This window comes from Apteryx mantelli, chromosome Z (assembly GCF_036417845.1).
Source record: "Apteryx mantelli isolate bAptMan1 chromosome Z, bAptMan1.hap1, whole genome shotgun sequence".
Lineage (NCBI taxonomy): Eukaryota > Metazoa > Chordata > Aves > Apterygiformes > Apterygidae > Apteryx > Apteryx mantelli.
The window spans coordinates 65,471,079-65,492,025 of record NC_090020.1 but is presented as its reverse complement, the minus strand read 5'-3'; the positions used below and the strand labels follow the sequence as shown (position 1 = coordinate 65,492,025).

General features: G+C 41.2%; 1 protein-coding gene across 2 annotated transcripts in view; it reads right to left on the bottom strand.

Moving 5' to 3' along the window:
- The window catches only part of ELOVL7 (ELOVL fatty acid elongase 7), a 34,153-nt gene extending 13,206 nt beyond the window's left edge, over positions 1-20,947 (bottom strand). The window contains exon 1 of one of the 2 annotated variants that reach the window (XM_067315893.1): positions 20,897-20,947. The gene's annotated coding sequence lies outside the window, so the exon portion shown is untranslated. Of the gene's footprint in view, positions 1-20,870 lie in introns of both variants that reach the window. The other variant, XM_067315892.1, reaches the window with a different exon arrangement.

Below are 20,947 nucleotides of genomic sequence, written 5' to 3'. Positions count from 1 at the left end.
TTGGGAAAGATTTTCAGGAAGCAGAATGGAAAAAAATATGGAGAAGGTTAACAGCGCACTGCATGTGAAATACAGATCAGGCAGCATTAGCTGACCACATCGCACTATGCTTGGTGCTAATTTATAGCCGAGTTGATATGCGCAACAATATGATTTTGTAACCTCTACATGCTAAACAAGGTGCTTCCATGCTATAAAGTGTTATCTCAAGAAACCATGCTGTGGTTAACCATTATGATTAAGGGGAAAATATAAATAAAGGGCAGCTGCTTAAATTCATTTTTATTACCATCTCCATTTAAAGTTCAGTTCATTGATATGAGAAAAAGATCAGCTTTGCAACATTTGCTCGTACTACTGAGAACTTTAATCTCCTAACTAAGAAGTATTTGTAAGGTAGGAGGGAGGAAAGATGCCAGTATGTCTGCATACTCCTTTTAAATACAGTAATTAGTCATGCTATAATCAGTATACAAATTACACTCTGATGAATCAACTGTTTCCACACCAGGACTGTGAAGTGTCATAGTACCACCGGTAATATCAGTAACTCACAAAAATTATCCAGCACAGCTAGTCTGCAAGCAACACCACCCGCATATGTAAAGCAAAGAAATAAGCTTCTGTGCATACTGATTTTTGCTGCAAAACCAAATTCTCATTAACCCTCCCCTTATATCATTCCCCCAGAAAATATTTTATATATATATATAAAATACCTATTTCTATCTATATATGTTTTTATACTTTTTTTTTTTTCCAAATGGTGCCTCTCCTATTCCCATTTCAGTGTCTCACTTAGCCGTGTGATTTTTCTCAATATGTCTGTGCAACCTTCGCACAGGATTTGCCTTTGCTGGCCTTGCAGGCGGCGGCGCACATTGCCAAGCAGCCCCTTTTCTCCAGCCTCCATCCATCCTGCCTCCGCCAGGCTGCACCCGCTGCAGCTCGCCAGCCTCTTCCACCCTCCCAAGGGCCATGCTGCGCTCCCTGCTCTCTCCTAGATCTCTCCAACAGCTCCTCATTTGCCCTCACTTTAACAATCCTGCATAATCATCTCACTCTCATGTCCCTTCTAAATTTCTCTCCTGCTCACTCCCATTTCATTAGGGGTTTTAGGCACCTCAAAGTACACCACACCCAGCGTTCATCACAAGGCGCAGTACCGCCGGCAAGCCTGCCTTCATTCGAGTCCCTCTGATCTACCTCTCCCCAGGTCCCACTTTGCTACCCGCTTCTTTTCCCACCTATGCTTCCAGGTTATGTGTCTGTACATCCAAAACCACTATGCATTTCTTGTTCAAAAAATGTTCCCTCTGCAAATCTTCAAAGTTCACATCTTCCAGAAATACCATGCTCCAGCATCAGCATTTCTCAAGTCAACATCACTAGCTTTGTGCTGACCATCTTCAGGCACATACTCTGTACTACCTTGACTTAGCACCATATAAATTTAAAGAGCTACATGAAGTATCCTGAGTACAAAAGAACAAAGAGGAGGTGATAAGTTTCTCATTTCATCATAGCCACCGTATTTAAGATATAACATTATCATTCTTGCACTTTACAGACTAAAAACTATTTTTGTGGATGCCAGAAAAGTGAATATTGACCCAACAAGCCTATCGTCCTTCACAAAACAAATTAAAATTAAGATATATCTTTCTTTTTTTTTTCTATTTTCTATATTAAAATATCTTTTTCTTTCTCATCCTCTTTCTTAAAATTAAAATATATTTTTATTGTAAAAGCAATCTATTGAGTTAACAAACATTTTCCATAAATGCAAACTTACTCCCCACTGCTCAAAGGAAAAAAAGATACAGCAACTAAAAAGCAGAGGACTGTCCCATGATCCCTCACACAATCTAACTGTAATGCTCACTTCACAAAAGTAGTATTCTGTTATTACACTGAGCTGAACTTTAAAGTTAAGTCAGTCTCTCCATCACATAACCTTGGATATAGGGGACTGCTGAGACAAGTCTGAACATTCACTGAAGGTCAAAAGTTTTACCAAAAGCCATCCACGTATTTCTGATTTTAGTAAGTAAGTGCACAACAGTCAATTTCTACTTGTATAAATTAATCTGCTTGCTCCAAACTACTGACCATATCATTGCAATACAGTAAACATGGCTCAGACACTTGTGCATTGTAGTGTGTAGCATAACCTCCAATTTCAAGTGTATCAAAGGCTCCTTTTTTATTCAAAGGAAGTATAAATAGCCCTTTTCACTTTTTTACAAATGTTTTCCAATCTACATAGCTTAGAGCAGAACAACACATCAGGAACTAGACTTCTTTAGAGATTTCAGCTTCATCTATTTTCATTTTTTTATTCAGTGGTGCCTTGCTCCACCTGTTTCACATTGAACAGGTCCAAAGGCATTTGTAATCAATAAACCATTTTCTGAACATTCCTGAGCTCCAGCTGTGCCCAAAAGTCCACAGCAACTGCCTTTATTCCCGGCTGTAACATACACACACGCACAATCACGCCCAAGTTCAATGAGCATGTGTAGGCACACTCACCTTTATCGCAGCCCAACAAGAAAGTAGTCCATGTTCATTCTGACCAACTCAAACCTGCAACATTTGCTGCAAAGGGCACTAATGTGTTATAAAACTCTACAGCTATAAAGGTGTTGGCAAAATCAGGACAAGCAGGGGAGATCCCCTTCCTTTCTAGAGAAGATTTCAGTGATGCTCTTCTTTTTGGCAATAGCAATCACACATGAGAAAAGGATTGTATGGCCAGAGGTAAATTTTAAATAACCCACCATCTTGCTCCATAGGGCAAACTGTGGATGATATCAAATGTAAAGCCTAGGCTGTCTTGAACACCTAGTAACTTCAGAGTGTCTGATGATAACTACAGCAATCCAGCTGCAAGTCACTCAGTGATGCACGGTGGGGGAGAGGGAATAAAAAACTATGTTTTATGAATATTTTATTAAAATAGATTGGTTACGTTATCCTTAAAATCGAATATTCTTCCTATTTCAGTCTCATGAGTCTATGAAGAGACAAGGCCCAGCAAACAGAAGATACACAGTTCAGCAGTATGGCAAACAGCTACAATGTTATTTCTACCAAAAGCTACAGACACCTTGTGCACAGCATGGCTCAACGTTTCAATGAAATTATATTCACTGAATCCAAATAACCACATTATATTTAATCAGCACTTCAGTAAAACAATAGTTTAATAACTTCACTGCACACTCGCAGTCTTCCTGCTCCCATCCTGACAAAGACATTACTGCAATTCAGGCTGGCTAGCTCAACCTGCTGACCAAACCCTATGTCAAATTAATAACTTGCTACTTCAAAATATGCTCTCAAAAATCCAGAAAATTCTGGTGCGGTTGCTGGCTCAAGATGTGGTTGCCATTTATTGCAGGTCTGGGGGAGGAGCTGATCTGACTTTTCCTCCCTCTCGTGGTACAACCTTCTCTCATCAAGCTGACAAATACGTAATTCTTTACATTTACCCTCTCACCTTGTCAACACCACTTTAATTTTGTATTAGGAGTCAGACAAATGTGTTGTCTCTGTTTAAATAGCAACTCTTTCACCTGCTAGCCACTGTGACCAGAAGTAAGCTTTTTACCTGGAATCAGACTATTTCCAGCAGCGAGCTGCCGCTCCTGGTAGAAGCACAGCGGATGAAAACAGCACTTGGTCCCTTTTCCCCGGGAGAGGCGCAGTCCCCCGCTGCCCCCTCCTGACCCCGGCACTGGTCAGGACTTGCAGTTTGGCTCCCTTTAAAACATTTCACAAGCAATGATAGAGCAGGGGCGCTTTGCCTTCAAGGTGTATTTTCGCTCCTAGCAAGCCAGCCAGGCAGAACTCCACAGCAGCTGGTAAACTTCCAAAATTTTTGCAGTTTAGCTACTGTCCTTGAGAGCAGGCTGCACCAGTCAGAGAGCAGCCACCTTAGCTCAGCCCCAACACACAGATACATTGGCAAACTGATAAATTACTCTGCATCTGAAAGTAAGTAAAGTATAATAAACTAAAACTAATTATTCTAAAAGCAGGAGTAATGTCTGCAAGAAAGTGACTGCTGTTCAAAATTTTTTTTTTATATCTAAAAGATTTATTTTAAATCAAATTTGTATATAACACTACTTTACTTTCAATGTGCTTTACAATTCTACTCATTAAATTTAATTAGCTACCTAGTTTTCCTTTGCAAGGGAAGTATTCCACTTCTGTGAAGGATTGTTTGCATTACATTAGGTTTTTAGGATTTTGTGTTTGTTAACTACATATAAATAGGGTTAATAGCAGCATGGGAGCTATTTTGCGTTATCATGTTGCACTTCTTTGACACACCTAAAATTCTCATAAATACAGGAAAAAATATGATCAAGGCCTCTTCTATTTTTGAAATAAAAGAATAAAAGAAAACCCCCCACACAAGACAACTAGCTTATGCTTCAGCAGCAACCAAGCCATTTTTGAAAGACTGCTGCTTTCTCACCATGCAACCATGTTGCTAAGAAGCAACCTGATAATGCTTTGGGTGTAACACAATCCCCCGTAATGTCTGGCAGTTTGATTCGATAGAACTTATCCATATAAATATGAGACTGGAAATATTTGGCCTGAAGGAACGAAGACCGGGGGCGGACAGAGAAAACCATTAGTTAAGTACAAAGCGTTAGTTCTTCATGCTGCAAACCCATCTTCACATTAAGCATCTGTATAGACATAATTAAGCTGGATAATATATATTTAGTTTACACACCTGCAGAGGTACATGCAGAATCAGCACTTTACTTTCCAATGTTCCACTTTCTGCTTATGGCAAAATTATAAAATGCAAATAAAATGCTCTAGGAGTAAGAAATTCTCTTTTAAAAATAAGAGTGTCCAGAATGCAACAAACCCTCCCAAAGTTACAGAAGTCAGACTGGCAGACTAATTTTCTAAATGAGGTTATTTTAAATGATGCATCAGAAGTGATTTACCTCAATTAAAAAAAAATTCCAACTACTTAAGTTCAGTCTGTAGTTTAAAAAGTTTGAAAGAACATATAAGCAGCCCTCTCAAACACATGTGTTCAGAAAACAAGCACTGAAATCACCTCACAAAAACATACACAAGGTACTCAGCTCTTGGGGAAAAAAAGAGCACTTTTTTTTAATTTAAAAATATCAGTGGAAGTAATACTGTGCATGTAGGTTCAAGCAAGCTGTACTAACATTATTTCTGAAGACACCTTTAAACAAATAACGTCTTCATCATCATAAAAACGGTGGTCTAAATGAGCCAACTGATGGAAAAGCCATGTGAAAAGAGCAAGTAATTTGCTGGCCTCTGGTTTCCTGGGGCTCAGCAGACAGCTGAAGCAGTTGCCCCCAACCTGCAGCTGAGTTAAGGCACACAGCTTTGCAGAACCAATTTCAAGTTCAACCATTACCTTTACAGGAAAAGCAAATGTGGACAATAAGATCATTTACACCAGCAAACAATGTGCATTTTTTTCACAAGCAAAAAAGCCACAAATGCCACAGCAAACCATGTGAAGTCAGCCTCCTTGTGATAAGAAGTAGGTACTAAGTTGTTGCAAGTGCTCAAATTCTGTTAGTACACAAAGGCTAGTAGTGATCCTTGTAATGGGAATTACTGGTATGCCTCAAACATTCTTTTTAAGGAGAACAATAAATTTCTCACATTCTTTGCCTAACCCACATGAAAGATATTTGCCATTCTTTAGGCTACTCTATTCCCCCTACATAGAGTTTTTAAATATTAAAGGAGATACCAAGATTTGCTTTTAAATAGCAATTTTATAACAGAAGTTTTAGCACCAATGGCCACTAAACAGAAAACAAGAAAAGAAAAGAAGCCTAACAGAACTGAGCAAAATGAAACAATCTCACTGAGGATCTAATGCAAGCTTTGCTGTTCCAGAAACCAACCTCCAAAGCTCAATGGTCACTCGTGCTAAGAGTTTGCACTAGAGAGCAAAGCAAATAATTAGCAAGATGGATAAACTATTTTTACAGGTATCTTTTAGCAAAAGACAGGAAAATACAAAAGTAATGCTCAAACTTCCACCAGGATAATTTCCACTTGCAGCAGATGCCAAAAGCAAAGGTTCAGGTGGGTACGCAGGTCAAGGCCCCGAGCTGGCAGTCTGATAATGATGGGGACCCTCTGTCCCCCAGAACCCATAGGCAGACAGCAAAAGCCTACAGAAAGTATCGACCCAGGCAGGTCTGATTTCAAAATGATAGCTTAGGAAATAAGAGTAATATTGACTTACATATTCGGACATAATTATGAAACTTTAGTATTTCAGAATCACTTCATATGCTATTGTAATTCTCCTCTTGGAGTTCACAAGGCAGTTAAACCAGAACATTTCACAGATCGTATCTTTAGCTGGGAAATATTAGCTCTGCCCTTCTTATTTCCCAAGATTGTTTGGTTATACAATCACATGTATTTTAACTACACTACTCCTTTATACCTCAAGGCAAACAAATACAAACTGCCTATTACATTAGGTTGATTACTCACCTATATTCTGCAACAAAGTTTTAAATTTTGGTTGGGTGTCAACTATTGTTACTGATTTCCTTGAGAGGAGTTTCCATTACCTTCCTGATCCTTTAGGCCTTCTCTCAATCACACAACCCATTTTTGGAAAGACTCATCTTACAGGCAAGCTGGCTACTTCCTGCTTAGCATTAGATGGTCTTCTGTTTTTTCTTAATACAACTTGTAAACACTGTTCCTGCTAGATGACAGTTCTGTCTAAGTGGCGTACAGAAAGTATGCAAGGCAGTTCTGTAACAGAGGCCTTCTGAGAAATTTCCAAGTTTCGAGAGATGTAATAGTTAGTTGCTACCTTGATTAAATTTCAGACTTTGTCTTTGAAGGATGATCCTTTTTTAAAAACAGATCCTAATTCATTATAGTGCATCAACAGTTTCTCCATGTAAATTTTGCATTAGACATTGGAAAGGGAATAGCAAGTTTCACAATAAGTGCAAGTTCTTTTAATTAAAAAAAAAATCCTAAAGATATGAAAGAGATCTAGAAGCTGTTTTAGAGCGTCTACTTTTAAAATCCACCTTTGGCAGTATTCAGTAAGAGACCTGATGGTTACCTTGTATAATTACCTTTACTGAATTATGTACACAGTACCTCTTCATTTAATGCTTTGCTTTTTAAACTAGCATCGAATCTGTCATTTACCTACATGAATAAAGCATTCTATAAGCAGCAGAACTAGTGAAAATACATTTCATTTCAGTCACACTTCCCACTGGTTTTCTGCCAGCTTAATGGATTTTCCATTCTTATGCTGCCTAAAATAAAGACCAGTTCATGTTTCTTTCCACACCTGCCTATAAATTCAATTGTTAAAAGATCTGATACTGGAGATGTCACAGCAAGGCTGAGTAGTGGTAACAGGCACAGAAAGCTCCTTCATTTGGGAACTGTTTCAGGTCCTTCGCGTGCGGCAGACACAGCACTGCTGTGCTCGGCTCGTGGGCAGAATGGCAGATGCCTTCTCCCCATCTCCTTATACCACCCAACCGCTCGTGACGGCCGAAAGGGGGAACTTCCCAAGCACGCAGTCCCACAGCATGACATGACAAACCGGTCTGGTCCTCAGGCAGCTGCAGGACGAGCCCCAGCAGCTCACTGACCCAACTGAAATCTGAACCTTTCAGGGAAAGGTTATTTTTCAGTCAGATCAGTGGGTGCAGCTGAAAGAGCTCATGCAAGGGAAATGGGGAGAACACAGCGCCTGGGATGCGCAGGAAGGGAGCAAGGAGGGAGCAGCAGCTCAGCCACAGTAGAGCTCAAGCTGATGGTGAAACCACATAGGAAGAGCATGGGGAACATCAAGTCCAGTCCTGCACAGTCATGGACAGCCATGTACAAGAGCTTTAGACAGAAGCGTGCACACTGCACCTCACCAGGTCATCGCTCTGTCCATCACAATCCACAAGGGCATTCACAACACAAGAACTGAAGCCACAGAAATTACATTGTGCTACAATAAGGCAGTGAGGGATCTGCCATCACTAATATCTTAAATTACCTGCTGTCACAATGATGTAAGTGAAAGTGAACCTAGGGACTAGTGACCCACATTACCTAGAAAGGCACATCAAGTCCAAACAGTCCCTGCAGGCACAGCCTGGATGGAAGTTTTCTTACAAGTCTGAGCAGGATTATCAGTTTCATTCAAGTACCAAAAAGATACATTGGGCAAGCCCCCAAAAGGGTTCCCAGTTTCGCTGGGAAAACAAACACCCCAGACATTAGCACATCTTCCCCAATTTTCTCTCCCCGCATTTCCAGTGTTTCAGGGAAAGGCAAAAACATAAACAAGTTGGGGGAAAGGCTGCTAGAATTTTAACTTGATATCAGTGCTTCCCTACCTTAACTAGAAACTCTTCAGTTGAGCATGCTTGCATGTCAGTCGTCCCACAGACAACTCATCTAGCTGTCTCCTCCTCCGTGCCGAGAGCGGCTCCGGCACCCTGCGTACAACGGACGCTGCCTTTGTTGGTGCCCCAGCGCATGCCTCACGCTTGGCGCTCCGATTTCACTCCAGTTCTGCGACACTGGCTCCCAGAGTCACCTGCTCCTGCCTGCATGGTGAGCCCTGTGACACATGCTGCACAACTACTTCCACCTAGAAGTCAAAATAAGGTTTGATTTCACCTAAGATGTCATTATTTTTATTACTGCAACCTCCTTTCCATTAGATAATGGTACATCATTATCCTTATTAAAAACCTTGGTGAAGTAGTCATTCAGTATTTGGGTCGTATCTGACTCAGGTTAATCTCCTCCTCATCCGAAGGGTTTAACAGCACCTCTTTTTTCATCCTTATTAATTATGTGACCACAAAACTTTCTGCAATGTTTTAATTTTTCTCCCAGACCTGATCAGCTAAGCTTTGGGTCACTTCAACTAGGCTTTCACAAAATGAGAACTGGGAGCTAAACAATTATAATGCAATCTCATGTTTTCAGATGCGCAAAAAATGGTGCTAACACCCACACTCAATGTGCCCCATCCATTCTGCAAGTCAATATGAAGAACTTACACCAGTTCCGTTTTTTTCCCCTACAGTAGGGATAGTTCTGATAGATAGATAGATAGATAAGAACAATTTATGTCTTTGGTATTTCTAAAGTGCATGCACACTGTTAGTAACCAAAGCAGAATATAGAACTCCATACTGACCTAGAGGGGTAGGGAGTGGTATTCAAGCTGCACTACAAAGATAGCATGCTCTGTTTTTTTAACCTGAATTTGTGCCATTAACTTTTTAATTAGAAATAATATACTTCCTATGTTCCATAAACAATTTACAGATAAGCTCTAAAAAGATGCAGGTGATGGAAGTGCTGACTAAATGCTTAGAATGAAAGCAACCAAAGATCTCTGAAGAGACCGTAAGTTAGCATTTTTGAAGACTAAGAACAAATGGGCTTTGTGGAGGCATCCACAAAATAAGATACCAAATTTCTTCTTATGCAGTGATTAAAATTGCTTGTTTTGAATACATATTTAAGTGTTAAATGGTAAAACTCTTTTCAACTTTTCTACCATTTCTCCTTTCAGAGAGAAACATATGGAATGCACGAGAGCACCCTTGTATCAGTTCTCATTACCTTCTTCACATACCCTGGCCTTGGGCAGGCCACAAGCAAACAGATTCAGCTAAAGTCACCAAGATTTGTGTTCAGTCTAAAACTCTCCCTACCTCTTCTCTGTTATACCACTATACAAAGTTTGTATCATTCTTATATTTCCAGGCAGGATGGAATTGACTCTAGTTATGAATACTATTTCTTGTAACCTACTTGCCTGATTGAAGCATATGATGTGAAAACATGAAAAGGGACATGAGTGAGTCACCTTTCTTCAGCTGCAAGCTGACCTACTAGGTTGGCTCAGTCATATTATCTATTCTCTTCAATCATTAATGGGAGAATTGCATATGAGAATCTCATGCCTCAAATTAATTACAATAGAAAGAGTTTGTTATCAAGAGCTGGTAAAAAAAGCTGTTTGTGTTTACCCATCATTTAACAGAACAATTAAATAAATCATGTTAAACAGTCACTACTTGGAAACTAAACAAGAAGAGAGATGCAGAATGAGACCTCAACTTCCAGAGGAAACACCTTAAAACAAATGAAAATAAGATTTGTTACACAGGTAACATCTAATCTGCCTAATACCAATGGAAAAGCAGACAAGACTTCTAATTTTCAAAGACATCTTGTTACCAAATAGTCAATGCCAGTGCATCTGTGGGTATTCAGCACTGGAGAAAATTAAATACAGAAGAAAAAAAAAAATGAAAACATAAATTTCTACCTGTGGTAGACAGAGAAGGGGAGATGGTGCTGTCTTTGTAATATCAAAATACAGCAGAAAGGAGTTTCACAGGAGGGGGAGAGAAAAAAAATTGTTACCTTAAAAACACAATATTCATCCTAAAAAAAGAAGAAGCGAGCAAGTAAAGTGAAAAATTTTTACCAATACCAATAGAAGAAGCATTTTTCTATGTCTGGTTTTCTAACATCCTGCCTATATCATGCACTCAACTCAGCTACTGTCACTGTAGATATCACGATGCAAAGCTAATGCCATTTTATGGCACTTTATTGCATGAACTGGAGTCTTGCTGGGTTCAGAACATTAGTAAGCAGTAGCACTGATAACACCTATGTGGAGTTGCATCATATTATTTTGTTCAGCCTTTAATGCAGCAATTTACAAAAACTGAACTGCTCCCACACCACTGTCATGCTGACTTGGGCTGATTTCTCTTACCGTTGTTTCCCACTGCCTGCACTTGTTCAACCTACCCACCCCTCTGGGTCCTAAGCAGATACCTCAGCTGAGCAGCAAAATAATGTGATCTCCCTGCTCTGTTTGCTCACACTGCATTAGGTGGGTACATTCACAGGTATGAACTTTAAGTAAGGCTGACCTAGAACCGTTCAAGACAGCCCTCTTCCCCTTTTTTTTAAGCTACCACACAGCATAGTGGACATGCTGTTGAGCACTGTCAATGTGAGGAACAGCATCCCCTAGGAGGCTCTTCCAAAAGAAAGTCGGAACCAGCTGCACAGGCACATCTGCACGGCACAACTTTGAACCTTAGGAAGTGCAACACCGGCAGTGACTCCTGAACAGTGAGAGGTGACAGCAGGACTTTAGGGTGACAGAGGCCATTTTAAAGGAAATTGTGCTAAACATGTTTGCAAACTGAAGTACCAGAACACCGCTTCTGCACAAGAAAGTGTGCTCACATAATCATAAAAAACCCCGCTGCTTACAAGTTCAGTCTTGGCAAATCAACTGTTGTTGTGAACGTGCTTTTTGAAGTGCTCCAGAAAGCTACTGCACTGCAACATCCTAAGTCTTTCCAGTCCAGAGGTGATAAGTTGTAGAAGTGCAGTTGGAAGCCCCAAATCACTGAAAGATGTGCAATGAGATACAAAGGCACGTGCATTTTTGTTTAAAATCAACAGCCTGAGATATTTCTTCACAATGATGAAAGCTCTAGTTAATTACTGCAAAACATTCACTACTATTAGTGTCAGGCAAACCATGAAGTTACATTATGCCAGCGTTTGGAGACTCAGGTCTCAGCCAGCACGAGTAAGAGAACACCGACTTTCTGGAGCAGTAGGAACACGAACAGAGTTCTAACTTCTCCTAACAGCCTGTGAGATCCAGTTTTTCTCCTGCATCCCAAAGAGGATATCCATGTAGAGAAAGAATTGGTTTATACTTAACTGGAGTTACTGAAAAAGTGAAATATAGTTTCAGAAATTGGGGTGAGGTGGAAATGCCTTACAAAAAAAGCCAGATGTTTCCCAGCAAGTGCCTGTTGTATTCTGTACTCAAGGGAGGAATCATGGAGGGTGGAGAACAGAGGGCAAAGAGATGTCTGAATTTTAGGGACAGCTGGAGGAAGGAACCCTGCAGAATGATCCTGTTGTCAAAAAAGACACCATCAAGATTGCATTGTGCTTATACTTTGAGCCCAGGGATCAATACAGGCAAATTAATATATTATAAACTCCCATTCGATTCTGTTTGAAATTTGAGTAAGCTTTTGGGTACCACGAAAGCTCTCTTGGATGCTGTCTCTGCACAGCTGGTATCTTTCCACAGCACCTTTCCCTTCAGAGGTGACTGTATCCCTTGCAGGGCAATCCAGTTTCACAGAGGTTGAACACATGGTAAGAACACAAGAAAGGGAGCAACTTTGCTTTGACTCAGTATTCAGAGCAACTGCAAAAATGCTCTTCTCCATTTGCTCTCTGTCTTGTAAATGTTTGTCTTTAGCTTACTCTTCTCTGTGGGATGAGCAGCTGCCCTGCAAAGGATTACAGAGGTGCTGGACTTCCAAAGGGCGTCCTGTGAAAGCGCTGGGGGTCAGGACTCAGTAAACAGGACAGAACAGGGCATTCATAGCTGCCTGCCAACATTAGAAAGAGGAAGGAAACATCCAATCAAGATGACTCAGAGCAGCAGAAGGCCTACATAGACAACAAGGAGGTCACTCCAAGAGCAAAGCAATGCTGCGAGACAGTCATCAGATGACAACCTAACCGCTAGAAATGATTCCACCTCAAAAGCTTACATGAGAGCAAAACTTTCCATGAGCTAAAAAAGTTAACTGACTTGATTAGCAAAAGCATCTCAAACTTTTTTTAAAACTTTTTTTAAACTAGATCTTGTTATACACATTCAACTTTAAAACAACTTATGTTCCTCATTCAATTTCCCAGCAGTCAACATGCAGTGATTTGCATAACACAAAATGCAAAGTAGAGGCTGATATTATGGGTAAAATATGTAAGTGACATGACACAGCTGTGAAGGTTTATTTCTATTCCAAATCTAATTACCTAGATTTTAGTTCCTTTGCTAATAGGAATTAAAAAAAAAAAACCTTCAGTATTTTACACTTTCAGGAAGCTCAAGAACAGTGCATAAAGCAGCATCTTACAGGCTGTTAGCTTGTAACCCTGGAGTTTTTAGTCTTAGTTTAAAATACTGAATAATAACATAAGAACAGAATGAAATATGCTCCATTAACGTATAGGTTTATTACAGGTATGTTGTAAGGCACAATTCCACCTGAGAAAATTACTGAATATTTTCCATCTTGCATCAGTACCTTCCAGGGCCATAGTAGGAATGCAGTTTTTATCATCTTTCCAAGCACTCAGAGGCCACCCAGGACCACAAGACATCGCCACAGATTAAAATAGATCAATTCAGCTAGATAACATGCAGGGATGAACCTGGTACATCTGGCCATTTCGACTGCACTTATTTTTCCCTCTTTCTGATCCTGAAAGATTGCCAAACACAAATAGCTTGAAAGTCCATCCCATCAACAAAGCACATTAGGCAGTAGATGCATCACATCAGAATAACACAGGAGACAACGATACTTTCAGTGCAGAAGCCTGGCAAGAAGAGAAGTACTCAGCCTATGACTAATGTTCCTATAAAACACGGGCATACAGGAAGCAGACAAGTGTCTAATACTCTACTCAGCGTTCAACAGCATTAAAGTAGAGGAAAACTGGAATCCCTTCAGTACAGAGAAAGATTAAGCTTATATATAACTATGCATTTCAGTTATCAAAAAAAGGTCTGACATAGCATTTTTCACGTACAGGTTTCAGTGCTTCACAGAAGAGGTCAGAAAGAAAGGGTAATTTTTCCATCACCTAGAACAGCACAGTAAATCTGTGAACAAAACCAAAGCCTTGGATGCCAGTCCAATACTCCAGTCATTATGCAGAACTCCCGAATCACATATTGCAGTCTGAGCCGAAAGCAACACCGCAGCCCTCGTCACCCAGGCAGTTTCTACGCAGGCATGGTAGTTTCTCTTCCACTGTTCATATTCAAACTAAGGAATTCACTTTCATCCACAGTCACCTCTTTTCATACACCTTATACAGCTGCAGCTTTGTCCAGTTGACTGTATCCAGAAAGTCTGCTGCTTTTCTACTGAGTGGGATGGAGGACTAAGCCTCTTCCCACTGCTATTACTGTCTCAACAGCTGACTTAGGGTCATATAATTTTCCCATCTGTAAAAACAGCTCCCTTCCTTAGCACAGGAGTCTCTTTAGATTCAATTAAGCATTGTCCAGTGCTCTGGCACCTTAGATGAAGGCAGCTGACGATGTGTGGAGCACACTGTAAAAGGATTTACGTAAAGCCTCTACAAGATAAAAGCAAGAGGGTCAAACTGCATAATTTCCACAGCTCCAGAAGCATTTTCCCTTCAATAATTTTAGAGGTCGGTCAAAAGGGGTATCCAAGCTGTTCAGTTTTAAAGTGTAGTAGCAACCTCATCTCAATGGATCAGGAAGAACACAAAGATAAATTGGAAGCCAGTGTTTTCCAGCTCACGTCCAGGAATCTTTTTTCCTGAAACTTTCAGATACTTGATCTACTTGATCAATGGACCATTTCAGTTTACGAGAAGCAGTTTCAGGATAATCTGAAATTAAACTGAGAGATTTCTCACCCCATAACATTTCAAACACTCATTAAAAGGCCTTTGAATGGAGGCACAGAGAGCTCTAGCAGCTTAATCTTTTGCTCTCCCTCCTCCCAACTTCTGTTGTCCAAACTGCACGAGTTGTGTTCATGGTTAGGACACAAAAGGAGTGGATTTCCTGAACACCGGAGCCATGCACTAAATGATTAGCAAGCTTCTCTTACAGTTTTATTACTTCTTCAGGTGAAGCAAAACTTGAGCAGACTCCTCTTTAACAGCTTAACACAAAATAAAAAGTGATACCAAAACAACGTTGTTGGGACAATAATATCCACTCAAGTGATCTAAGGTAACATCTATAACAACATTCCCTGGAACATTGCTCAAAAGAAGTTTTGTGAAAGGTTTAATTTCGAAGTTGACAGTGAATGCTTAGCTTACAACATTAGCCTCTTGGCTTTTATACACAGTTCCTGCTATACATCTCGGTCACAAGAGATAAGGGTGGACAGGCCACTTCCAAAATGCATTACAATAATTTCATTAAGCTTGTCAGATCCATTCTGTACATTTAAAAGTCTCAAAAATGAAGCTTTTATTTTAGCACTGAAGAGACAAGCCACAGAGCTCTGACTATAAAAGTGATTAGAGGATCTAATTTAATCCAGATATTTCCGACTATATATCTAAGCAAATAAAAAGAGAATTATAATGAATGTCATAAATGTAAATACTGCAGAATACACTAAAGTATTCAGTTGAAACATGTTTAAATTTAGGCAATTTTCACCTTTACAGGAGAAGTTAACATGATCAGTTATTACTCCTCTGAATAATGATGGACATTTCCATGTTGCCCATTCCTCATCTATTCATAAAAACACATAGTAAACAAGTATCATGATATTTACTTAACAGAATAAATGAGCGCACCTGACCTATAACCCTGACACCCTGATAAAAAAATGCATTATATCAAAAGGAAACAAAGTATTGGCTGTAAAGGCCTTACACAAAAATCAGATTTAAAACATTTAAAAAATACTGTATTTCAAAACTTGATTAAGCAGAGAGAGTTTTTCACCAAAAAGATCTCTTCTCTTCCACCAGTGACAACAGCTCTAATACAAGAAGTTTCTCTTTCTTGGTCACCTTGCACTCTTTCCAGTTACAAATCACAAAACATCAGTTTCAACAACTTATAACAGTTTCCAGTATTTCTTCTTTCTAACAGATAAGGCAAAACCCAATCAAAAAACATTTGTCAGCTCAACTAACTTCCCTGAAAGAAAGGGAATGGTACCAATGTAAAATGTATCCATACTTTAAAAGGGTACAGAGAAGCACTGAATCAGGTTATTGTGGCTTTGCTTTAAGCTGTTTCAGTATTGATCATTCAATGCAAATTATTTCCAAATCAACAAACTGATGTTTGTGTTTCAGACTCCAGCATGAATTGCTCCCTTCTTTTGTTAGGAGACAAAGAATAAAAGGAGCAAAGCTATTCCTAGCGGCCTGGGTTTTTTTAATCTCGGTCATACTCACCACCTCAGAATACAGTAATTACAGTACTGGCATTCTCTTGAATTCCAGTCCAGGAGATGCCATGGGGGACTTCTAAACTCTTTGCACTGTGCATACAATCTGTTTGTATGTGTTTCGCGGTGCATCATATGGAATTAGGTTCATATTCATACACATTTTGTTGAAATACTGCCTTAAAAAAAGGGGGGGGGGGGCGCTTTGAATAGAGACTCCAGGCACGGGGCCCAATGTGCAAGGCACTGTATCAATATAAAAGATAATCCAAACTGCAAAGAATTCACAATGCAATTAAACACACAGAGGCAACGTGTAGGGATTCATAAAGCTGCTACAAAAGGCTTCTCTCGAATACTGACTGCTCAAGGATACCAAGTCCAACGGTTCACAGGCTAAGTTTGTAATTTTAGGAGCACTTTTAATGGTACCAGTGTCATCTTAATCCACCCCTACACCCATTACTCACTCCTGCTCCCACATCACCCTTTTCTTGTGCTGGAACAACTGCTTTTCTGGCTGCAAAATAAAACAGATGGGGAAACAGACCCAGGGCAGGGGGAGTAACCCCACAGAAAACGGAGGGTATTTTTAATCCAGACCAGTTCCTCAGTGCAGCCCAGCCCTGGCCTACACTGAGGGTCACACCAGCATAACAGAAAAAGTGGCACAAGGGCATAAAGACGTAAGATAAATGAAGTGCTGGTGAAACTACAACATAGACTAAGTTGGTATCATTAGCTGAGAGGAAATAAGAGTGTTCGTTGCTTTTACTTTGATGAGTAATACAGCCCTGACACAGTTAAGAGGGGCAACATGAATTCCTTTGCTCCTGGCAAATAATTATGATGATTCATAGAGTTTATTTATTAACACCTGAATTTGCCTCCTCGTGACATCTGTGCCACTCCACAGCTGGAACCCAGGGCTTATTTTGGGCTGCATAGGCTTTAGGAGTGGAAGTTTGTAAGAGTAATATTAGTTGTGTGTGCTGGCTCAGGATTTCAAGGAAGGAAAAAATCCTACTGAAATTTGGTTCCACTGATTCTCTACTATTATCAAGATAACAACCAAGATACGGTTTACACCTATAATGCTCTAAACTGTACATTCTTCTCATATTACTTAATTTATGAACTGCATATAGATCTTTTCCAGTCAACATCATAAGTAAAAAACCATGTTTCTTGTAACATCATAAGCAAGCAGAACATAAGTAGGAAAATACATGAGGGAAAAAATATCAAAAAAAAGCTATACATACATCAAAAAGCACAAGGAAAGCATTTTACTACATCAAACATGGTTTTAGTGTATATATATATATATATATATATATATATATATATATAAAGCCTCACCATTTCCTGGTCAGAGGTCAACATTAAACACTGAAACCAAAGACAGGTGATAAAGCAAAGACACGTCTGAGTTGCTGTAGTGTCTCTCATCAGGGTAGAAACTTTCAGATTTAATATCAGCTGAAATAATTTCTAATACTTTTTGGTTTTCATCTTAGTATCAGAGGAATAGAAAAATTCTGAACTTCTACATCACTTGTAACTTTTCAAAGCTTCTTGTAGTCTGTTATCATGTGTTCAGTTTACAAAACATAAAACCGTATTGCATGACCTGCTTTGGCTTTTATTTTCTTGCCCTGTAAAGGAACTGCATTTAAAAAGAACAATCAGGCATAAAAAATTATTTTGTTAATGGTATGTTTTTATTCTAATAATCCAACATTTATCAAGTAGTAAAAGATCTACTCTTCACCACTGATGCTGCATGTGCCTTCTGTAGATGCAGTGCTTAGCCTGGGGGGCTCCCCCCTTACTGGGGGTAGGACACTGGTCCACCCATTTCACTTTCCCCTCCTTCCCCCAGACCAAGCACGAGATCTGCTCTCCATCACTCTGGAACAACGGAGAGTAACTGCCCAGCTTTTAATGTAATTTCTTTTTGAAATGAGCAGAAAGCTCTTAAAATTAAATCTAAAACAACTGTGAAGCTTTTGTGATATGCTTTAAATCTTTTTTATGGCAATAATCATTCTTAGCCGTCCCTGCTCGAGTTTCCCTGTGCTTCGCTTCTGCCCTTTCAGTTTCAGAGGCAGCTTCCAAGTACAGATCAGCCCTTTCCTGAATAGTCAGAAAGGCCTATCAGAAATTCAGCTGCTGTTTGAAGCAGCTATAAATTGCAATAGAGAAAAATGTAATCGAACTTGACAGTTCTCAAACTTTTGATGTGCTCGGGCAACAAGGAATAGTGAGAGGAATGGAGGAATAGTATTTCTTCCTTTTCAGCTACACAGGATTAGGGAAGTAACTTCAAACTTCAGACACCCACTAGCCTGAAACCAATACTAAAGTTAAGCCATAAAACGATTTTTACAAACAGCTATACCTCTGAAAGATGGCACCACCTGATCTGCTCATCCTTGCCTACCTGCCACAGCTCAGCAATTCACATTTTACAAACAAACCCTCCTGTAGCAAGCCAAAGCAAGTCAGATTAGTTTACCCCCCGTTGTGAGCTAAACTATCTCATTTTGGCCAGAGAGGACCAGGGACCGCTCGCGCCATCGAGCTGGGAGAACCGCGGGGGTTGCCGCCCCGGGCAGCAGTGGTGGTGCCAAGCGTCAGTGAGAGAGACCATCTTACGTCTGCAAAACTAGATCCAGAAGAGGGCAAATGCAAACGACTTCCCCAGTAACTAACAAAGATTCAGGAAGGGATCCCAGCTCCCTTCCACTTCCTGTACCCGAATACGGCAGAGAAGTGACTTCCTACCATTTCCCTTAGCCACACACACGCCTCCTGCATTTGGCCGGGGAGTTGTTTATTCCTCTGCCTCATCCAACAACTGCTAACAGTTCAAAAATCCACACATAAGGAACCTGGCAGGGGCAGGCCCAGGGAACAGACAAGATAAATTTTAAACCAGAAGTACTGAGCAGAAATTGATTCACAAGAAAGAGCAAGAGCTCTCACAAGAGCACAAGGTGCAGAAAAAAAGCAAAGAAAAAAAGTTATCTCTGTTTATTGCAGCAGGGTGAAACAAAGTCAGGAAGAGAGCAGCACTAAGAACAACCCAGAGTCTACAGTCAGCAGGAGCAGCCAAGTTATGTCAGGATACAGAAACAGACCTGATTAGTTCTTTTACTGGCATGTAATTAGCATGGTATTCAGCTAACTTCATAACTAGTCAACTCCTATCTGGCATGTATTATTTGACTAATGCCATGGCATCTTTCCCAACACATTCCATCAATATTGCTTCCTGTACTATAACCTGCCTTACCATAGATGTAAATAAGTACTATTTAATAGAAAATTGATTGACACATTATAATGAAATGCCATAAGGCTGTGTTATTCCCCTGCACTTGCAAGAGAGGTGCTGCCTAGGAGGACTTAGAAGCATATGTTCATCTTGCTTTTTATATCCTACATTTCTGTACTTACTTCGAGTAAACATGTGTAAATAGAAATGTTCCCAGTCCAAAGAAAAGCATTTTTAGGGTACATCCACACTGCCTAATACAGTGTAAATAAACAACAAACATATCACAACCCAAGCCAGCTCTAAGCAAGCCAGACTGCATCGTAGCCAGCATCCCAGACGCTGAGCAGCAGAATAAATTAGGCAGTGCCGAATTCCCAAGCTGTCAGCACTGGGCTGCTACTGAGAACCAGAAAAACTCGTTCAAACTACTCCCACGTGGTAATCTCCAGCACAGACAGACAGCCAGTTCTGGGAAGGAATGAGTTACAGCGGAGTAAGGAAAGAGGGTACCATACAGAGTTGTACAGTTTCTAATTTGTTCTAACAGCTTTAGGTAACTTGATTTCCTCTGCAAGCAAGCAAAGAAATAAAGAGTTGGTCTGCAGCTTCACATACATCTTTTCAAGATGGACCCAGTTCTATTTTAGGGGCAGGAAGGCCTAAAATCCAGTTGGAATATCACAGCTCAAACAACCAACATCAGATCCATGCTCGCAAAGGACAAGTCCAAGAGGCTGGCTCGATACAGCCTTGCTGGCCATGCGCACCAGCAGCCGTTCTTGTTTCCTCACCACACTGCCTTGCCGATGCTGCCAGTCCTTAAGGTTGTACCCGCCAAGCACACTGAGACCTGTCGCACCTGAAAAGAACGACAGCAGGCCCGGCAGAGCTGCCCCCCTTGTGGCTAGCTAGACAACTCCTGACCAGACATCATCCCTCCAGCCTTACATTTTAATATCATCTTAACCGCATGAGCCACACCTCTGCCCTGGCTGCCTCCAGCTGTAGCCCCCGCAGAGGAAGAGGCCTCCATTCCTCCCCAACTCTTCTCTCTTGCGTGTGGAAGGGGCAGAAGGCATTTTTTAAGAATAAAATCCTTGATGCAGCCCCTCTGCGCAAGGCGGAGGCCTTCTCCATATTTCACCTTTGGTGCTACTCGTTCTTCAAGACGGGGCGACGAGCTCAGCGCGCACGACAGTCTGCGGGGCGCCGCCGGGGCTCGGGGCAGCGGCACCGCGAGCACAAAGCGGGCGGCAGCGCGGCCCGGGGGACGCCGGCGCCCCGTGCAGACACGGAGGAGCCCGGGGCGGACGCGCCCGCCTCGCCCCTCCCGGCCCCGCGGCTCCGCGCCCCCCGCCCCGTCGGGCCGGCGCCGGGACCCCGCGCCCGCGGAGGAGGGAGGGAGGGAGGGAGGGAGGGAGGCAGCGGCGGCAGGTAGCGGCCCCCGCCGCGGCGGGGCGGAGCGGAGCGGAGTTTCCCCGAGCCCCGGGAGCACTCACGCGGCAGCGGCGCGGCGCGGTCCCACCTGTCCCCGCAGCCGCCGGACAGCAACTGCGCGGCGGCCCGGCCCAGCCCG